Raw genomic sequence first — 14,398 nt, 5'->3', positions numbered from 1 at the left:
TGAAATATTAGGACAGGACCCATATCACAAAACATACCCTTTCTTCAATTAATTTATATTCATAACAGAATTATATTTATTAATATTTCTTTTGGATTTCCTATAAGACATTCCCTAGCCACCTGTTCCAGTAATATATACTTCTGTGTGTTTTATTCATGCTAACCCTACAGCTTTGCCAGGTAACCCAATATGCAAATCCTGGGAAATCTGGTTGGGCTTAAGAGTGTATAAATTAATAGAGGATCAGGACATATATCGAAACTACTGCTTTTGCACTAATTATTTTTCACCGTTTCACCTTGCCCTATTTCCTGTGGTTTGTTTGATTCCCTAGTAGTCTCTCATCATATACTAAGAATGTAAGTTCTCTGGGACGGAGTTTGTGTTTTCCATTATATGTATGTAGAGTGTGTCACAAAGTGGAGCCCCACTCTCTGATTGGAGTTTTGAGGCATTGCAAAACAATAGGCAATCCAAGCACAAATAATGATAGTCTCTTGGCCTAGCTGATCTGAACAATGTTTAACACTCACACACCCATTTACGGTAAAATAAAGGAAAAAGGGAAAGAATGGCTTAAGAAAATAAATGTCTAACTCTCTGACGCAACCCAATTTCTACAAATTGTATTCTATGGATATTCACCAGATAAAATTTGAAAACTGATACTGTGATTCCAAAATACAAGAATCCACAAAACTAAGTCAAAACAAATAAACAAACAAACAAAACCCATATCATGTATATTAATTATGTCATCCCTATTTGCTCAAACTAAGAAAGAACTGGTATTTAAATAGATCATTACAGGTCATTTTTGTTTGTAATATTTCTAATACTAAGATTTAAAAGTTAGTCACTGTTGCTCCATAGTTCAATATCTTTAGAAAACTGGCAAAAGTGTTATTTTCAGAATGGTTTTCCATCATTTTTGACTGCTGTGGAAGGTCATTTTATTTAGCAAAGACTGCTGAAGTTGGGGGAATTCACTGGATGTTTGTGCTGACACTGAGTTGGCAATATGTGCTGTGTATACATCCTGATGACTTGCACAGATTTATTAAAAAACAAATCTGCATTACAGTTGGCAAGCTGGATATTTAAATACTTCATCACAGCTTTCTATCTTTTAATGGTTAGTTTTAAATCACAGTAGCCTTTTAAAATTAAATCATATTTATCACTAATTATTTCTCTGCTTCCTCGACATTATGGGTCACTATATTATGCCCTCAGATTCTGCAAGTGGATGAAACAAAAATCCACTTGATCCTAGACTAGTGAGTGTGACAGGAGCAGAGTAGTTCCTTTGGCAGTCAATGGGAGCCATTTGCTAGGGACTGTACAATGTTTCAGCTACAAAAGCTGACAGAAGATCGATAGTGCTGCCAACTTTCTACTTGCACAAAACCAAACACCTTTGCCACACCCCCATCCATGCCTCTCTTCCAAAGCCCCAACTCCCGCTCATTCCATCTCCCCTCTCTCAGTCAGGGCAGGGGGTTGAGGTCTCTGCTTGGGGGTTAAGACTGTGGATTAGGGATGGGGTTGAGGGGTTTGGGATTCAGGAGGAGGCTCTGGGCTGGGACTCTGGGGTTCAGAGGGAGGAAAGGGTATTGGAGCATGGGAGGGTTCATGGGTGTAAGCTCCAGATGTCACTTGCCTCAAGCACCTCTCAGAAGCAGTGACAGATTCCTCTTCCTGCTCCTGTGTGTAAGTGCAGTCCGGCAGCTCTGCGGTGTGCAGTGTCCAATCAACAGGTGCTGCACCCACAGCTCCTGTTCACTGTGCTTTCTAGCCAATATGAGCAATGTGGGTGGGTCTTAAGGCAGGGGCAGTTTGTGTAACCCCCTCGCAGACCGTATGCATAGAAGCCCAGGGAGAGGCATTCTGGTTCCTTCCCAGGAGCCACGTGGTGTGTAGGCTAGAAGGGAGAGTGCCAGTCCTGCTCTGTGGTGCTATGAACCAGACAGTCAGTGATCTGTGTGGTCCAACAAGACACTTCATCATTCAAAAGATAGACCCATAAGGCCTGCCACTGTCTACAGTATGGCTCATTTCTCCTCTCACACAAAAATCTACAGGGTCTTTTCAAGGCAAGTAATGGTGACTTCTTTCACCCTTAATTTACTTTTTGTCTGCCATTGTAGGTAGGAACAGTGGTTTAGAGACCAGGGCTCAAAACTGTTTTGAAATCTGCTAATTAAGGGGATAGAGCCACTAGTGAATTTTGCAGGGATGCCAAGTGTAGAATTCTACATAGACAACTATACTTTTTCATAGTACATTATAAAGTCCTAGTGCAAGCAAGAAAAGGAAAAAAAATCTTAACTGCTGTGTGTGTAAACAAACACTTGAGTAACTGCTATTTTACACACAACTGACCAATTTGTGTTGACTAATATAGAAGCCCATTTTGTATATCTTACATATATACAGACACAGAACTTGGCTTCAGCTATTTAAAAATTTGACATATAATCTTTGTACATTTCTGGAATTCGTGGGTTCACTCAGTACCATACTCATCAAAATCTGTAACAATATCTGTTCTTGTGGCATTTCTAAATCCCCTTCAGGACCAAAGGAAGCTGAATAATTTCTGGCTATTATTCAGATAAGCATCCACAAAGAAACCACTATACAGTATCTTTAGGATTATGCTTACTCCTAGCATATAAATCATAAATCGTATTTCAAATTCTCCTCTGGACATACATATTAATTCATATTGATACTTGAGGCGTAGGAAATTAACTGACAGTAATGGAAATCCCCATATCATTAAATATAACTGAAAGGTTTTTTTTTAAAATTTCAGTTAATGAACAGATACTGAAAACATAATTCTAACAAAGAATTAAAATGATATTTTTCATAAAATAAGGTCTCTGGATCTATATTAAATGGCACTTTTCAACCAAAAATAGAATTAATATAATAGCTGCATTTTAAATATATCTGAAACATCCATTTGTATAGAGTGAAGATGATGGGCATTTTAAATGTATCAAATTTTCATGCTTTCCATATGCTTACCCATATACATTTGATCACAAATCGCTAATACATATTTTAATTAATCATTTTTAAAATCTAGAGAAAATAATAATCTTATTGTAAATTTTAACTTAAAGGAAAATAATTGTACTCACCATTATATCTTGAATAACATTTTGATTAAAAATTAACTGTATATTTGCATATATTTCACTTTTGTGTGCTTTGTATTAATGCATTTTATACACATTGCATTTTCCATGTGAAAATGAAATATGGGAATTACAAAAAAAGAAGCATTATTATCAGAAATGAACAAAAATGAAAGGTTTTAGATTTACCAGTTATTGTGGAAAATATTTGAAAAGGTTTTAATTGCAATTCAGATGTGATATTTGCAAAATTGAGCACTTTTATTTTTAGAAGAAATGAATAAGTAGGGGGGACTTTTTATTCAAATAAACATTCATATGATTTGTTTACATTATTACACAAAAGTGTATTTTGTATTAAAATGTCTTTTATGGTAAATGGAATGTAACATCATTTTCAAATGATAAATAAAATGAAAACAAAACTATACATTTTTCATTAATAGGCAAATTAATTATTTGCTTGCATTTTGGTGATTCTTGCCTATTTCTATAAGTTTAAAAAAACTCCTAAATGCACTTTTCCTCTTGATTGCCTTTTCTGTTTGCTGTTTCTGTAAAATCATATGCTTAATGGGTGCTGAGCACTGGTGATCAATCATGGGGATAAAACTTAGATCAAGTCCTAAATGGCCATAAAGTTTGATCTGATGTTTGACCTTTGGCACTCCCACCTCTGTAATCATTAGACGATTAACAAGGTATGTTCTCTACACTTGTCTCATTTAAAACAAGGTTATATGGCATTCTAAATTATGTGCTCAACTTTCACCACAAGCCATTTGAATTGATGTAGTAATTATTATTTTTAATAATTCAGGAGGGGAATTATATGATTATAAAATCCCTTCTGGCTAAAAATATATGACTCCATGAACAATCTTAATTCTCATGATTTGATTGTAGGAGTTTCCTGGGTCTATGAATCACTGGGAGATGGTCTAATAGGGTATGTCTACATTACCACCCTAGTTCAAACTAGGGTGGTAGTGTAGACATACCCATACTTCCTGATGGGTCCAACCTCTTCCCCCCTTTTTTTTGTCACTGTGGTGAGGCATTTGTCAATTCAAGCAGTGATGATTACTGGTAATTATATATGGTTTGGGGTATTATTAGAGATTTTTCAGGAGGATATTTCGATCAGTTAATCTTAAAAGAATCTCAAACAAACCAAAATTATCCCTCTGCACCAGGAACAACTGTTTAATGAGCCTTTTGGTATACATTTTAATCAACACTGAATGTCTAGAAAACACCAAAATCAGAGGGAAAACCAGTTAAAACATAGAACAACAGATTCTAGTGACCTGGAGAAATCAAATTTTGAGGTTGCAAGGAATGAGAAGGGATATGTTAGAAATAAATGTAAAATCATGTAGACAGGGAAGACAGGCACAAAGGGACAAATATTTAGATCCTCAGCAACAGACTTCCAATAAATTAAATATTCTCTGCAATACTGGTATAAATATCTTATCCAAAATTTTTGCATCTAGCTGATTGTAATTTCTTCCTGATCTGGTTCACTATGACCAAGTAGAATATATTTACATTTAGATTTGGAAGGAAAATAAATAATTCAAAATATTTTCCTGTTCTGGATCAGGAGAAAACTGAGACCTTTTTTGGAGAAAAAGAGAGATCCAAATAAAAATAATCAGTAGTGCAAAACAGAAAATTAGACTGGGTCTAATACATTCCATGTCCTAATATATCCATTGGGTTGTGGTGTGTTCATTGGTATTTGCCGCATATATATCAGAAAATCCATCCTGGCTCCTTGAAATGTTTGTTTGTACAAATCAGTACTTTACAGTAAAAAAAAATGTTTCACTGAAAAACTTCTGACCAGCTCTATCCATAATAGACAAGGACCAATTAATATTCATAAGTTACTACACGCTATCTGCTCAGACAGATCAAAATGCATTCCTGCTGTAATCATCTCTCTTGAAGCTTTTGAGCAAGTCATGTAGCTTACTCTATAGCAAGTGGGCTTTGGTCTAAAATTCTTACAGGAGTAAAATTAATGTATATGGCTTCATTAGCTAAGATTCTATCAATGGTCTTTAATCCAGGGGTTCACATTAAAGAACTAGATAGGGTTATTCTTTGTACTGCCTGGATTCTGGGCTGTTGCTGGGGTTGAAACAGTTCCAAGTATACATTAGAGTAGCTTTACATTAGAATGGCCCTGGAATGGTTTAGCCCCCAGGGCTGCTTAAACTTAGTGCAGACTTCCCATGGTTGGCTATGGCTGCACTATCCTTAATTGCTTGTGCACAAGGGGAATTCTCTCCAAACCTCTGGTGACTTCTTTATGGTGCCAAAGGGGAGACAGCTAGAACTGGCTCAAAAATGAGATTGATCTTGGACATCTCTATACAAATTAACATGTTAATTGTTTCTCTGGAACAGTGCCAGTGTCTGTGATAAATAGGATCCAGTCTTTCATTTCCTTTTGATTGCACCATGGCACTCCACTGCTATTCAGCAGCACTACACTTACATGTTCTCCAATGGCATTTGCTTCAATACTAGCTTGTTATGGAAAAACACAATACTTTGCTCCACCTATTCCATGCACATGCGCTTTTGTCTGTAGACCCTTTCATGGTGACTGTTGTCAGTTGTTCTTCTTTTGTTTCTTAGCTTTTTTGAAAATATTGTCCAGCATGAAAGTATAGTCCTTGATTCAGTGTCAGAAAGAGTCCATGTTCCGGATGCATTCTTTGTGACATTTGTAATGCCATACTTTCCTCTTTGCTACCTTCAAAAAGAATAATTAAAACATGAATATAATCAAGCTACTGCATCCATCAGATGAACATATGCTTATTTTTATAGCTGTGTCCTTTAGTAATCTTTTAAAAAATTACTTGTTAATGATCCAAGCAATAGAGTTGTTGTAGAAAAGATAGAGGATCAGATTGGGATGGTGGGAAGAAAGGTGACCTAGCAGAAGCTGTTTTGAAGAATTGGCTTAACATTTGAAAAAGTCAGGGAACAACTCAGTAAATATAACACTTTTTTTTTTTTTTTTTGCCCTCAAGAAGTATTGTGAGAAATGGCCAATTTTCACTAGCTTGCTGAATGTGAATTTATTGGTATAATTGAGTCCTTTTTATCAGAAAAGATTAGCTTTCATTTTAGACCATTATTTAAGGATTGATGAGCTGAGTGGCAGTCAGTCCATTGACATTTATCTTAGTAAACAAGTGCATTGATTAATTTGTTAAGCATTAAAGCTGAGGGAGCAAAAACTTCAGATGATATCCAGCACTGTGAAAAATTGTGCATAATTCAACAGATTTATACATTTTAAAGTTAGAAAGGTCCATTATTTAGTCTGACCTCTTGCATTACATAGGCCATAGATTTCATTTGGTGGTTTCCATTTCAAGCCCGTATCCTCAGCCTGAGATGAAGCATATTTTTATGAAGACATATGTATGATCTATGATCATAGAGCTAGACAGCTTATACTTCTAGGCAAATCTTTGGTAAAAGAATGACATTTCAATACAAAGGAGCTTCACTATCCACCACCAACCTTTTTCAGCCAATCCTTCCCTCACTTACTGTGCAGCAGATGCTGCCCAGACATCTCTTACCAGCATTAAGCTCAGATCTGAGGATTTGTTCTAAATTCACTAATACTTGACTGTCTATATACCAGTGACGGGATTACAAAAAGGGCTAGTGGAAGAAGTCTTCAACACTTCTTTAGTTACCCGGAAGAAAAGTGGTCCAATTTCAGTGACCTAGAGCTAGTCTACACTAGAAATGGACATCAGCATAGCTGTGTCTCAAAGAGGTGTAAAAAATCCATTCCCCTGGGAGATGTAGCTATGCTGGTCTAACTTCTAATGTGAACAGTTAGGCCGATGGAAGAATTTGTCAGTCTAGCTACCACCTCTGGATGAGGTGAATTAACTATAGCAATGGGAAAATCCCTCCAGTCACGGTAGTAAATGTCTGCACTGAGCCATCAAGGCAGTGCCTCAGCAGCACCACCGCTGTAGCGTTGCACATGTTAACTTACTTGCCGATGGTTTAAAGGTAGGATAAATAGCTTTAGCACTCTCCATAACTGTCTTTTTCAATAGTCAGGCCTGTATGCTAGCAAACAACAGGCTGTGGCTCACACATGTAGGGGAACACTTTTAAGAAAGAACTTTATTCAAGCTTAAATTCATTATTTTTCCCCCTTAGTAGTGTGAAGTGTGAATTAAGTTGAATACAAAAGACTTTCACTGCACTGAATTACCTGTTTCACCTTGAAAAGCCACACAAAATGAAGCTCTTAAAGCCTTTTGAAAATGACCTTTTTCCTCAGCAATGATTTATCTTTCCCCTCGAAAATCCCTTTTACAAAAGGGAGTATGATTAAAGGAAGCCAAGCAGCACAAACACTCGCTGAAGATCCTGCTTATCTGGAACTCACTTGACAATGTATGTTTTTGGGGTCGGGAATGCTGCAGGTTCAAGGGATAATTCTGCCTTTCAAGCACTTCCATTTATTTCATGCCTGAGCACTGTCATTGTACGCAGACAAGATGAAACGCATCGTTGTGTAAAGAAATTGAAATGAAATCCTACTTGACCCAGCAGGATGGGGCATTATGTTTGACTCAGTAGTGATTCCTGGGATAATATCTAATTCCAGGAGGAAAATTTCTTGATATGGCCACCTGCTGTGAGTAGCTTTGTCCAGGGATCACAAGTTGTTCTGGGTGACTGGGCTCAGGACATGCCTAGAAGAAAGCAGCCAGCCTCCTGCTGGCATTCAGATCTCTTCATTTTCTCTATGCTCTCTATTCACTGGGAATGAGTGAATGAAGATGAGGGAAATCTGAAACACTTCCACAAGAGGACATACGCTCTGGAAGAACTGAGAATCAAGGCCTCATTGACCTGGGTTTCTCATGCAGGTTTTCTTTTATTTTTATTACATTTTAAGAGGCATCATTATTTCTTCATGGGCTACTTTTTAATTTTGATACTGATATGTGCCAGTCTCTTGCATGTCTTTCTGCATTTGTTCCCTGTGAAGTGTTTACTTTGAAAAGACTGCACACCAGCAGATTAAATAAAATGGGAACACTCCATGTCTCGCAAGAGGGAATCATGCAGACAGCTTTATTACTTCTGTCAGAGAACAAAGGTTTTTCCCAGCATGCCAGGGATTATTAGGCCAGCAGCAAATAAATGGAATGAACAACGTCAAAGCTTTATATGTGACTAAGGAGGGGAGAAAAGGAATCCATAATTGATTTCTCTGCTATGATAACATTTAAAATGCTACTATTTGGGTATTATCCCCAAATCTGCTTCATACCTTATGGTTGTCATGGTCTAATTTTGATAAAGATTTCATGACACTGAAAAATATCATTTAATTTTTCTAAGGAGACCATTGGCTCTGTATCAACACCGCCTGTATATACATCAGGGTAGAGAACCCTTCCGTCTAAGAAAAGAATGGATTTTCCACCTTTGCTAGATGATTAAAGCCTCTTAATTTCTGAGAAGTTAATTCTTCTTATGGAAGTTATAGTATTTATTTATTTTAGTACTGGAGAAATGTAGCCCAAATATAAATTTAAAGAAATTGTAACTCAGTGAGCAGTATATTTTTAAGAGTGAATTTTAATGGGAAGACTCTGCATCCAGTTGCTGTTTAACCTTCATTTATTATATCTTCTGTAAAGGTGAAAGCCAGTGTCCCATACCGTGGCTGGTGGGGTTTGCACTACCTATTTATTCCAGGCTGCCATTTTGCTTTTTATGTTTCCTAATCCCCATCTGGATTTCCAGCTGTGAACAGTTCACTTCTGCTGCAGCTGCGAGGGCTGAGTGAACTGATACCATCTATTCCACTGCATGAATGAGCTTCTGAAGTGCTAGAAAAATGAGGCAGATTGTGTCTCCTTAGTCTAAGAAACCGGAAGCATTAGCCTGCAATGTCCCCTGCCTTAGCTAGTTTATGAACTGAAAGGATGTGACATGGCCTCTGAAAAGTAGCCACATGCCACATAACCATTTTGTTTTACAAATTTCTGCTTTCAAGAAGCACTCTAGCAATTAAAAAGTGAGAGTGGAAGAAAGGTTTACCAGAAATCAGAGACAAATTAGAGATAAATTCTGCCCTTAGTTCCATCCATGCGCTGAAGCAAAAGACAGCATGTATGCAACTGAAGCTAGAATTTTGCTCTGTTTCCATTTAAGACACTGCAATTGCACAGTGACTTATAAGTTTATTTGTCACAGAGTATTATTTAGCTGCTGTGCATCTCACACGTTCTGTGCAGTTCTTATCTACCAAAGCTCTGGCTTTTCTGCATCTGATTTTACAGCAGTCTGACAAGTTAAAAACCCAAAATGTAATAATAGAAGAAACAGGTTTTAAGTTATTATTTCACAAAATGCCAAGAACAGTGTAGAGCCACAGTTGCCCTAGGCTGTGAAGTAATCCTAGTGCCCATAATGAGCAGCATTTGTCAGACTAAGGCACGTCAATATACATTAAAAGAAAAGAATCTCCATTACAGAAGGAGGCTGAACTGTATGTCTGGCCATTTGGACCCAATCCTGCTCCCATTCAAATCAAGGGGAATTGTGCCACTGATTTGAATGGCACCAGAAGCAAGGCCCTCAGGGCCAGATTTTCAGTGCCAGCTTCTTTTATTCCATGGCACAGTTTTGCACCCACAATTAATTATGCCTGCAGTTTTGCACCTGCAATTAACTGTCAACATAATAAAGGAGGCCAGGTCAAGACCCCTTAGAAATGTAGCCTTTCATGTGTAATTTAAATAATAATAATGGGAACTTCCTGCTCAGTCAAGCAATCTGGCACATTGTTCCTTTCCACTCACAGAGACCTTTTACCCAGTCTTGGGGAGATCACCGTTCCCATGTTGCATGCAACAACCTTCAACTCCTAATGATGTGACTATTCAGAATCTTCAAACTCTACTGTATATATGGTACAGCACATTTCTGAGCTACTAAGAGACTAATCCCCTTGTCTGCCCTCAAATACTGATTTACCAGCTGTAAAAACAGCTTTACTATTTAATCATCTGCCTACTTCCATTTGGAACTGGGAGAGTGCTAGCAGTTTACAAGTGTCCTGGGACCAAGCACAGGATTTCCTAAGGTCACAAAGGAGCAATATGCAATCCTAGCAGGCATCTTGGTTTTGCACTGTCTATGGAGCAGATTATTTCTGTTACCATAGCATCCAGAGGCAGGCTTGGTACCTTCATAGTGCTAGGTGCTGTACAATCACATAGTCCATTCCTCTAAGAACTGGGCATATGAGATGATAAGTAGCAAGTGATAAGGAGGTAGTGATAAGAGGAAAAGATAAATCAGATACATACAGTGTTAATTAGCATATGCCATTTTATTATTATTAATTTATTATTATTAAATTGAGATTTTTTTAAAGTTCCAGCTATCCTCATCTGCCTTTTTTTCCCCCAGAGCCTTGGCTGGTTTTTGGTTTCTTATAAGCAGTGGATCTTGAAGAAGAGAGATCAGTTTACGAAAGGTGTTCTATGTGTTTAAATACCTTTTGGTATTCGAGAGTTTAGGGGACAAAATCAATTACAGGCACTATCCTGCAAACTCTCTGAGTGCAGAATTCCTGTTGATGTCAATTGCAATTACACACACTGATAGCTGGGAGGACTGAGCCTTAAACTAGAGAAATAACTCACGGTAAGACATTCCTTTATAGATGAGGAAAGAACAGGCTCTAAAAATGCATGGGAATTAAATGGGGAGATAGAAAGATGAATGTTATGTTCTGTCTTTTTCATCATCAATGAATTGCAAATTTTATTCTGTGCGTGTACATGAATAAACATAAACGACTGTTCTGACCTGTCACTGCCAGTAGCGACAATGGGCATCATGAAAGCAGAGGTTAGCAATGGAAAGCAAATGGGAGGAAATAAAATGGAGTGGGATTTCCTTTTCAAGTATAAATAAACAACAGAAACAGACCAAAGCTGCAATATCTAGAGCTGAATCTAAACTTCTGCAAAGTTGGACCTGAGGTATTGACTTGCATCCATCTCTAATAAACAGAAGCCTTTTTCTTATAAGTTCCTAGTATTAAAACAAAACAGTGAAGATATACACTGTTAAGGCAGGATCACCATCTGATATTTTTAAAAGTTTTTTTTCTTAGTGTACAAGCAAGTTATTAGTCTTGGGAGACATACAGTATTGTTAGTTTTCTGAGGAAGGATTATCAGAGAGGATCTTTGGCAAGCATCAAAAAAGTGTGTAGATTTTGACTGACATCCATAAAAGAGAGAGGATCGCCTGCATAGTGTTTGTGGCAACCTCTGATTCAGGACTGGTATGTGTATATGAATAAAGCAAGTTGAACTTAAAATATACTCAGACTCAATGACAGATTTCTCCTTCATTGACAGCCCAACCTACAAGGATCAGGACAGGCTATGTATTGGCAAGTGGGCAAATATATATATGTACAGAACTTGTCTGCTTTCTGGTTTAGCAAGCATGCCCATAAAACACAATCATGCCATCAAGTTTTTTTCTATGAAGAACAACCTACGGATTTCACACACCTTAGTAAGAGCAATGAATGAACTGAAAACATTCAGAGGCTTGATTCAGATAAGCATACAGATGCTTCGGTATGTATCTAAAGTTATATATAAAGATTGCCTCCTCTGACTTGTGTTCTACATTAATTTAGATCCTGGCCCCAAGAGCTTGTAAGTACTCAGTATTCTTATTTTTGTTGGGCATGTTTACACTAGGAAATTATTTTGAAATAACTTATTTCAAAATAATAGCTCCAGAAATAGTATTTTCGAAATAATGTGTCCACATTATAGAAATGCCTTGAAATTAGTATGAGGTAGGCTCCTTTAATGTGGACATACTACCTCGAAATAGAGCACCAGGAAGCACTGGGGAGTAAGTAGTTGGAATTTACTCTGGGGAATAGTTATTCTGAAAAAGCAGTAGCGGAGCGTCCATACGACTGCTATTACAAAATGACTGTTTTGGACTTAACATTATTCCATGTGGAAAGCAGGAGTTATTATTTTGAAATAACAGGCTTGATAGTGAGGACACTCCACTTGTTATTTTGAAATAAGGGGAGTTATTTCAAAATAACTCCCTACCGTAGACCAGGAAGGGTGCATCCACACAGCAGAGCTACGTCAATTTCATAGCTTATTTTGAAATAGCTTATTTTGAGTTTTCATGATGTCTACACAGCACTTATTTTGAAATAGAGCACTGTTCCTTCTATTCCCTCCGGGTATGATTACACAGCAAAATTATTTCAAAATAAGTAGCCTTATTTCAAAATAACTTAGTCCACGTCAACACAGCAGGCAGTTATTTCAAAATAATGTTGAAATACTGTCAAGCTGGAGGACTTCTTACTCTGATTCCTGTAACCCTCATTACATGAGAAGTAAGGGAAGTCGGAGGAAGAGTGCTCCATTTCAAAATAAGTGCTGTGTAGATGCTCTCAATTTCGAAATAAGCCATGCAATTGACGTAGCTCAATTTGCGTAGCTTATTTTGAGTTAAGACTTCCTGTGTAGATGTACCCTTACTCCTCATAAAATGAGGGCTACAGGAGTCAGAGTAAGAAGACCTCTAACTTGAGAGTATTTTGACAGTATGTCAAAATAATTGCCGGCTGTGTAAACACGGACTATGTTATTTTGAAGTAATGCTAGTTATTTTGAAATAATGTTGCTGTGTAGACATAGCCTAAGAGTGGATATTACTGGAACTTTGCACTTCACAGTATCAAGACTTCAACGTAAAGCTCCATAGGAAAGGGTTCTCATCTTTAATTTATCTGTACACTCTGTGCACATCTCTGGTGCTGTAAAGAGATAACTAATAAATACATGCCAGGCCTTTACAACTTAATCATGCTTCTGCTTACATGGTGTGAATCAGAACCCCCAGAGAGATATGAATGATTTTGGAGCTTCAAAGCAAGATCTAAAGAGACATTCTTAAAGCACCAAGAAATATGAAAGACAGCAAGAAGACCCAGGAGAAGCACTCAAACATTTACTTCAGTGTGAGCTGTAGCAGGTAAGAAGATACGTGTGAGTGGAAGGATAATAACCAGCCTGTTCCAATGAATACAGATGAATTACAGTAACAATAAGAATCTGGAAGAGATTGTTATTCAATTTTCAGGATAGATAAAGAATGTAATAAGCACCTTTTTGTCTCAAATGGTTTGCCCATCCCTAGTCAGAAGTATCATTAATAAAGCCTTATGGACAAATGTTCGTTCTTATACAGTGAACAAGAAAAAAAATTCATTTAGGGTTATGAAGTGGAGAATTACTTTCCTTAGGCCACAAGGAGTCCAGTCAGTGGATCCATATAAGGATAAATTAAATGGCCTGACTTGAGTTTGTCCCCCAAATCCCTTATTTGTTAGGAAGGAAGGAGCTGAGCTGAGCTGTAAGGCAAACAGTAACAAAAACACTTTTATATGGGGGTCCCCTTCTGCTAGCAGTAAACAGACTGAATCTCTACCCCATCTTCAACAAAACACAGAGAACCCGAGTTCATGTGCCAGTCACTCTGAGTAATTTCACTAATAATCTTCAAAACAATATCACAACTTATCTCAAAACAGTAATAGAGATGTAGCCACGTTAGTCTGGTCTTGCTGAAACAAAAGACAGGACTATGCAGCACATAAGATTTTCTAGGTTAGAGATGTCATTCTTGATATTTCTCTGTTTCTTGTATAAGATACTCATCGGGTGGTTCCTTAAATTCTTGGATAGTGTGTAGCAGAGTCTCTCAGGGTATGTCTACATTTGCTCCCTAGTTCGGACTAGGGATGCAAATGCAGACGAGCGAAGTAGCTAATGAACCCGGGATTTAAATATCCTGTGCTCCATTAGCATGATCTCGCCGGCGCGCTAGTTTGAATCACAGCTGATTCAAACCAGCAAGAGCACGCCGGGATGCATTAGTTCAAACCAAAGCCCTTGGTTTGAACTAACGTTACTCCTCAAAAACTGTGATTTGAACTAGCGCGCCGGCGAGATCATGCTAATGGAGCATGGGATATTTAAATCCCGGCTTCATTAGCTACTTCACTTATCTGTATTTGCATCCCTAGTCCAAACTAGGGAGCAAATGTAGATGTACCCTCACTGTAGTCAGTACAGTATGTTGATCTTAAT

At 37.6% G+C, this 14,398-nt stretch overlaps 1 long non-coding RNA gene across 1 annotated transcript in view; it reads right to left on the bottom strand.

Moving 5' to 3' along the window:
* Positions 1-3,452: 3,452 nt before the first annotated feature.
* Positions 3,453-14,398, bottom strand: part of LOC142827836 (uncharacterized) — a 30,467-nt gene continuing 19,521 nt past the window's right edge. The window contains exon 4 of the long non-coding RNA XR_012902604.2: positions 3,453-5,928. This is a non-coding gene — a long non-coding RNA (uncharacterized LOC142827836). The remainder of the gene's footprint in view (positions 5,929-14,398) is intronic.

The sequence above is a fragment of the Pelodiscus sinensis genome, chromosome 3 (genome assembly GCF_052426305.1).
Source record: "Pelodiscus sinensis isolate ZL-2025 chromosome 3, ASM5242630v1, whole genome shotgun sequence".
Lineage (NCBI taxonomy): Eukaryota > Metazoa > Chordata > Testudines > Trionychidae > Pelodiscus > Pelodiscus sinensis.
The sequence above is the reverse complement of the archived record's forward strand: the minus strand, read 5'-3'. Positions and strand labels throughout refer to the sequence as shown.